This window comes from Pinus tabuliformis, chromosome 4_2 (assembly GCF_031772625.1).
Source record: "Pinus tabuliformis cultivar Carrire ecotype Pingquan chromosome 4_2, CPIR1, whole genome shotgun sequence".
Lineage (NCBI taxonomy): Eukaryota > Viridiplantae > Streptophyta > Pinopsida > Pinales > Pinaceae > Pinus > Pinus tabuliformis.
In genome coordinates this window covers 379545618-379553839 of record NC_142304.1, presented here as the reverse complement: position 1 = coordinate 379553839, position 8222 = coordinate 379545618, and positions in this window count along the sequence as shown.

The following is an 8222-nucleotide window of genomic DNA, read 5'->3' as shown; positions in this document are numbered from 1 at the left end:
GCCCCTTGTGGTAGCTCTATTTTCGGCCTTTTTATATGTAGTCTCAACCTATTTTGGAGCCTGGCTTGAAGTGGTTTTGGAGCAGTTTTGAAGCATATCTCAGAGTAGTTTTGGAGAAGAAATAAACATTGTCCTAGACCTATCTTGAAGGTTTATTCTTGAATGTTTTAAGGAAAAAATTCTATATTGTGCAGACATTTATTTTTGTGGAGGCCAAGTATAGGCCAAGTGGTTGTAGTCAAAGTTGAGAGTGAAAATCTAAAGACTTCATTGTGAAGTGACTTTTGAAGACCAAAATCTAAAGACAAATCGATAGTATAGCTCAAATCTAGGTTGGTTCCCATGAATTTTATTGGTTTGGTGCTTAGCTAGGGGTTTGGTGTATCTTATGGGTTGGTGCTCAGCGAGGAAATTGGTGTCTCTTGTTGGTTGGTGCCCACAAATTCACCGAGTTGGTGCTCAATAGGGAATTGATGTCTCTTGTAAGTTGGTGCCTATGAAAGTTTCAGTTGGAGCTCATAAAGTTGATTGTAATTTTTATATATTAAGAAAAGTTGAAGTGATTTTATCCGATATATAAATATTTTGTATTCATGTGTTCAATCTTAGATGGTTAATATTGTGCATTTTATATGGTTTTAAATTAGACAATTGACTAAATATTGATTCAATCCCCCTCTTAGTATTTCAACAATTAGTATCAAAGCACGTTCCATCAGTCATAACCTAACAATTGGAAGGAAGATCCCTAAATAACATATGGAAAGTCAAGAAACTAGTCCTCCAAGCACTCAAAGGAAGTCCTCTCCAATGCTATATTGTCAGAACCTTCTAAATATGTTAAAGAAAATTTGTTTTTCCTAGCTCCTTTGATGGAACAAAATATGATTTATGGAAAGTCAAAACAAGGCACTATATGATGAGTTTTGGTTGTGAGGTATGGGAATTAGTTGTTATTGAAAGAACATATATAGAGGAGTTAAAGGAATGCAATACAAAAGTAATGAAAATGATCTTGAGTAGTTTATCAGATTCTCTAAAGTCAAGGTGGGTCAATGTTCTTCAGTTGAAGTCTTTGGGAAAAGCTAATTTTTTTTATGCAAAGGAATGTTTCGTTGTGATTGCTGATCTATAACCAGAATATGTGGAACAAGAAAACGATAAAGAATCAAAGAAGATAGATAAATTGATGATTTGAGGCTTCTGTGATTTGTGTTCTGTGTAGTGTTATCTTCCGGAGTCATCACATTCATGTTTGTTGGAATCGACGTTTCGAACCAACCTCTGTGGTTCATCTTCAGGAATAGATCCAAGAATGAATAAGTCAGAACTCGATAGGGTTGATAAATAAGGTTAGGGTTGGTTTGGAAATGAATATTAGCCGACAGGTTTAATTCAGATTTGTTTATTTTTAATTTTGTTGTTAATTATATAATTATTTTTATTTTTAATTATTGGTTTTATTTTAATTTTTAGTTCCTAATTAAATGTTTAGATTTTTCTTCTTCTTTAAGATTAAAATTAGGATTCGAAATTTATTAATTCATAATTAATACTAATTAGTGATTATAAACTAATTAATAATTATGTGTATTATTAATTATATGATTATTTTGATTTTAAGTTATGTTTGAATGATAAAAATAATAAATAATATTTTCGATTTAGTCATCGCAGAATCCACAGTAAGAACCATTTTCTACCAACGTTTCAAATCCCAACCGGGATCCCTCATCAGGACAACTTGAATGCTTGATAGAAGAAGAGCTTATTTGAGGGATTAAATAGTAATGAGGAGAGAAAAAGAGATGAATTTGGGCTCTCAATTTTTGAAAAATAATTTTTGATGAGATGTCGGCTGTCTCTGATTAATTTAATTAGTTAATTAATTAATTAATTTTTATTTATTTATTTTATTTTATTTTTTTTAAAGATTGATCATTATCATAATAAAATTAATATTAATATTAATTAGTTACTTTAAATATGATAGTTATTATTAATATTTAAAGTAACTAATTAATATTAATATTAATTTTATTATGATAATCATCAATCTTAAAAAAAATAAAAATAAAAATAAAAAAATTAATTAATTAATTAATTAAATTAATCAGAGACAACCGACATCTCATCAAAAATTATTTTTCAAAAATTGAGAGGCGACATTCATCTCTTTTTCTCTCCTCATTACTATTTAATCCTTCAAATAAGCTCTTCTTCTATCAAGCATTCAAGTTGTCCTGGTGATGGATCCCGGTTGGGATTTGAAACATTGGCAGAAAATGGTTCTTACTGTGGATTCTCCGGTGACTAAGTTGAAAATAATAAACCATAGAGGTCTTAAATCCAGAATAATAAATAATAATTAATACCTAGTGATTAATAATGATTAACACCCATATTTAATACTAATTAGTGATTACGAACTAATTAATAATTGTGTGTATTATTGATTAATTTTTATTAACTATATGATTATTTTAATTTTAAGTTATGTTTGAATGATTAAAAATAAATAATAATTAATACTTAGTGACTAATAATGATTAACCCAATTCATTATTATGTCTTAATAAATTAATTTATGTTATGAATGTATTTAATCTTGTTAAATTAAATTAAATAAAAACTTTTATGTTCTTTTTTATGTTTAGTGAATGATGTTGCAAATTTAATTATATTTCTATGCACTTATTGATAATTACTTATAAAGAATTATATTTGTAGAATTGAATATGGTCAAATTAAAGTTGTTTGATTAAATTTTTATTTTTATTTTTTGGTGATTATAATTTAATGTACGGTTAGTACAAATAAGAGGGTAGGAAACACTTAGGGGAAGGCCGGTTAAGAGGTGAGAGTTGGGATCCAATTATCACTAATTTTCCAGCCATCATTGCGGTTAAGGTTGTTAGGGTGTTTACCTATTTTGATGGCTTCTCTGAATTTCCTATGGTGATAATGATCAATTTTTGCCACAACACCAAAATCATGGAAGACTATGAAGATGAAGAATGTTATGAAGTAGGGGCTGAAGTAGACCTTAAAAAAAATCTTGTGGCTGCTCTAAAAGAAATTAGTAGATTGTACAAAGTAAGAAATTGGCCTCCTAAGAATCCAAGTAGAGGAAATATGTAAGAATTTTAACAAGCTTGAAGCAGAATTTGGTCAACAAGAAAGGGGATATGAAGAAGAAGTCATTTCGATGAAAATTTAGCTAGAAGAAGAAAAAAGAATGAAAGAAGAATTGAAGATCCATATGGTGAATATTTTTTTTTTTTTGAGAAGCTTGAAGAAGAGATTGTTTCATTGAGAAATGGAGTTGATAATATATGTAAGAATCTAAATAGCTTTAAATCATTGGATGGCATTCTCATTCATCAGAGATCACCATTTGACAAAAGGGGACTTGGTTATACTGGTGAATCTCCTTGCAAAGAAGATACCATTCCCAAATCCCCACAGGTTAAATTTGAATAAATCCCTGAAAGAAAAGTCATTGTCCTTCAAAGGCCAAATCACAATGATAGCTAGAAGAATGTTGCAAGTGATATCCCTTAAGAATTTATATTGATGTTCTCAATGAATCTTCTCTCAATGCAACAATGAGAATTAGCCAAGGAAAATAAATTTCAAGAAACCATTAAGGGAAGTTTTATCATGCAGGTATCAAACCATATTGGTATGAACAAGGTTCATACTTCAAGTTAAATACTCCAAAAGACTTGGGATATGTAGATCTCCATTGAAGATACTAGAATATATATATTAAAATGTATGAATGAGAATGATGTTACAAATGAGAGTGAGGGCCTTCTTATATAAGCTAGGTAAGTACCTCTTCATGGAAGGTCATGTCCCATTTATACATGCCTCTTCAGTACTAATTACTAATAAACTAATCATTATTACAATTATCATCATTATATATATATATATATATATATATATATATATATATATATATATATATATATATATATATATATTATTCATAACATTACCTTCCTCCTAAAAGGTATTTGTACTCAAAGCTTACTGATGAAAAGGATTGATCTCTTTTTCCATTTCTAATGTATTCTCGTCTTGGAACTGTCATCTTCGTTGAAACAAGACAATATGATCCTCTAAGTGATAAACAAAACTGTCACACTGAGAATGGATCTGACCATCCTAAATTAATATTCTATGGAATATTGTGATTATTGGATATTTCGTGTGAATTGTTATCACAAGACTGAATTGTACTGACATTAGTAGTCTTTAGAACATAATTTTGTTGTTTATGTTCAAAGTGATACAGATTCATAGATTGATTGAGATGTTTGTTCTTGTGATTTAGATGTAGGAGTTATTTTGGTTTTTCTTTCTCGTATCATGTGTGTGGTGATATTCTAATTTACTTCAGGTGACGATGTTGTTGAGTTGGTTACAAAACCTTCAATTGGGATGTTTATCATATGAATTGAAACATCTAACTGCATCTTTTCTTCAACCAATTTTCCTTGTTCTTGAGTTATGATATTCATTGGATTAATATTTATTCCTTTTTTCAACTTGGACTTATACATTTGATGCTTCCTTCTCAATAAGCTATTGTACCTTGTTTTCCAATGACTTCTTATCCTTTTTAAGCTTCTTAATTTGCATCCGTAGTTTTTCACTATGGTTTTTAAGCCGAGAAACTTCTTCATTTTTTTCAGTAGTGATCTTGTCAACTTCTCTTTACATATTTTGCAGTACTTTTTTACCTTCTTGAAAAATTACTTTTTAGATATCTAGTATGTATTCTGGTATTATTGAATTCAACTTCACTGTAACATATTGTAGCATTATTTTTTTCTTTTTGTAAGAAAATGTCAAAAAATTCTTCTTCATATTTAGGATGAAGGAACCTAGGGTTTTATCTAGGATGAACCTAAAATAATGTCACCTTGATTGCTCCATAGGTTTTGAACTAATAATTGTGATATGAATGTATAATATCTAATGTTTAATTGCAAATTGGTTATTTCATATTTTTTGTTGTCATAAAAGTCTAATTTTTCGATTATATTTGACTTGGGAATTACTAATTGGTTTGCAATTTTAGGTTTTATGTAATTTTTATCTTTCTTTGGTGAGATAGTGATAGTGACATATTTTCCAGTAATAGACCCTTTAATTATAAATAACACTGAGGCATAGTTATATGAAGTTTCTGGGAATATTTTAACGTTGATTTCCGAATTAGATGTCATTTCTCTTGTCGAGATGAACTTTCTTCAAATTCACCCTTCCTTTAGTATTAATACCCTTCAACTATTGGATAACTTCGAATAACCCCCTTTTTAATATAATAATTTGTTGTTTTATTATATATATATATATATATATATATATATATATTTCCAGTAATCTTATAATTTACTTAACCCTCTATATATACCTTTATATATATAAATAATTTAAAATATTTTTTTTTTATTCAAAAATCCTTTATTTAAGTATATCCCTTTATATCCCTTTAACCTTTGCAATAAATGTCTTATGGAAAAAAAAAACCTTTCTTCGTTTTACCATGTGTTACTACTAAAGAGTATGTACTCGACCATTAAATAGTCACGACTAATGGCGTGTTGTAAGATTTTTTTTTAGTCACGACTTGTATTCACTACTGCCCAAATTAATAACATGTAGTGACTATTACAAGGTTGAAGAACGACGTTTGTAAGATAAAATATGGCTTGACGATGGATTGGAAGGGGAACAACACATACATGGATGTTTTCATGCTATTAGAATTGGCATGAAGAAGAGGGTCAATAGTAGACAGGGAGTAGCGAAATTTTTAACGGGACAATGACAAGGGACACGTGGGTCAGGGGAAGAGCAAAGGCACAGGTAGAGCAACAACAGAGAAAAATATTACCACTAATCGCATAAACGTAATGCACCTGATAATTTTTTTGACAGGGCTGATGATGGTAACATAGGTGTGCAACGCAAAGTGAGGGAAAAGTCAACAACGTGGGAGGTGGTGGCTCAAATGTACTATAGTGGTTGTGTGGAATTGCCTAACGGGAGGCTGAATGACTAAAGTAGCTAGGTTGTGGTGGCGTCATCAGATGTTATGGCGCAGGCATGTTTTTTATTTTGTCATTTTTTAAAATAATTTTGTTTTTTATAATTAATTTTTTTAAATATATATACATTTTTTTTACTTTTTTTTCCAATTTTTTTATTAACTTTTTTTTCTCTAATATTTATTTTATCCTTTTTTTGGGGATATTTATAGCCTTTTTTTTAATGGCCAAAGGCCTTATGGAAATATGAAGAAACTCCAAACACTTTATAGTAAAACACTTCAACGACAACAAAGTTGACCAATTTCAATGGCCAGAGACCTAGATTGGAGAACACGCCTCTATGCAGCGATGGAGAAGCCATAGGATCAAATAAATCTGATACTAATGGTACGAAGAAGGTTTGTACTTCAAGTTAAATACTCCAGAAAACTTGGAATATGTATATCTCCATTGAAGATACTAGAATATATATATTAAAATGTATGAATGAGAATGATGTTACAAATTAGATTGAGGGCCTGCTTATATACCCTAGGTTAGTAACCTCTTCATGGAAGGTCATGTCCCATTTAGACATGCCTCTTCAGTACTAATTATTAATAAACTAATCATTATTACACTTATCATCATTATATATATATATATATATATATATATTTTATTCATAACACATATTCTTTGGACACTGTTTTTCATGTACTAATTTTAGGCATAAGGAATGAGATTGTAGGGCCTATACCAAGCATAATTATAGAAAAATAAGTCATTATCAATATTCCAGATATCATTTTGTAAGCTATAAAACCAGAGGACCTATTAGTTACAACAAAATTTATGATACATTTGCTCCATTTTTTATGTACAATATAAAGTGCTATAAATGTCCTAATCTTAGACACATAGCATGTGATTGTAGAAGCAACATGATATGGTATCCTATGCAAGTCAAAGAAGAAAATATTGCTACTAGGAAGAGAGAAAATTCCACCAAAAATTGTTAAATCATCTTCAACATTGAGTGCTCGAAAGAAAATATTATTGGGTTGTGCAAAGTTGCAAGAGGTACAGAAGCAAGAAAAATTCTTGTGAAGATCACTAAATTCTGGATTGAAGCCACTATAGAACTATGAAAATAAGTACAAGAAGAAGATAATCCAATTGGATAGTGGTGGGGGCATGTTTGTTGCTTAGTATCATGATATTTATTGTCTACCTATGTTGGAAACAATCTTAATACCGGGGGGGGGGGGGGGTGAATTAGTATTAAGGCTACTTTTTTTTCCAATTTATGAATTCACATTCAATCTCTGCAACCATCCATATATTCATCCACAAAATATCATGTAGAAACAATATAAAATCAACACATAAACACACACACCATGAGCAACATACACAAGAACAGTGAGGTTTAACGTGGAAACCCTTCCAAGAGAAAAAACACCAAAGCATGTTTGTTATTTGATGTAAATACAGGCACTTAATCTATTACATCAATGTTTGTTTGTGAACCACCGCTCACAGTAAGAACCATCTCCCTTTGATTGTTTGCTAGCACTCGCTAGTAGGAAGCACCAACTCCCTTCTTTTGTAGACACCTGATCAGCTTACCGGAAACACCAATTGAAGCACCAAATTCATGGATTTGTTGCAAGAACGAACTTGTAGCTCCTTAGATTTATGCAAGCACCAAATTTCAGGAGGCACCAACCTCCAATATTTATTAAGATACCCATAAATATGGAAGCACCAACTCCCCGTATGTAGGCTCCAACCCACACTCAATAAGGTAATATCTGCTCTTTGTGATTGGCAGCCACTCTACCTAATTTCAACTCTCTGTTCTCCTTTTCTATTGACCCTCTGTCCTACTCAACTCACAACAATACACATTCTCATAGCTCTCATCCCTTAGCTCTTAGTAGCATACACGCAGCTCTCAACCCGTTATACTCCACAAGTTCTCTCTCTACATCTCCACTCAGCTCCCTCAATTATGTTTCATTCCCCCATTTTCTTAATTACAATCCTGGGTTTTGTTTCACTGCAACTTAGTGATCGATGTTGTCTTTGTTGTCCTCCATACTTCCTGAAAGCGCACTTTTGCATGGATATCCATGTTACTGTTACATATTTCTTACTTGCCACTGC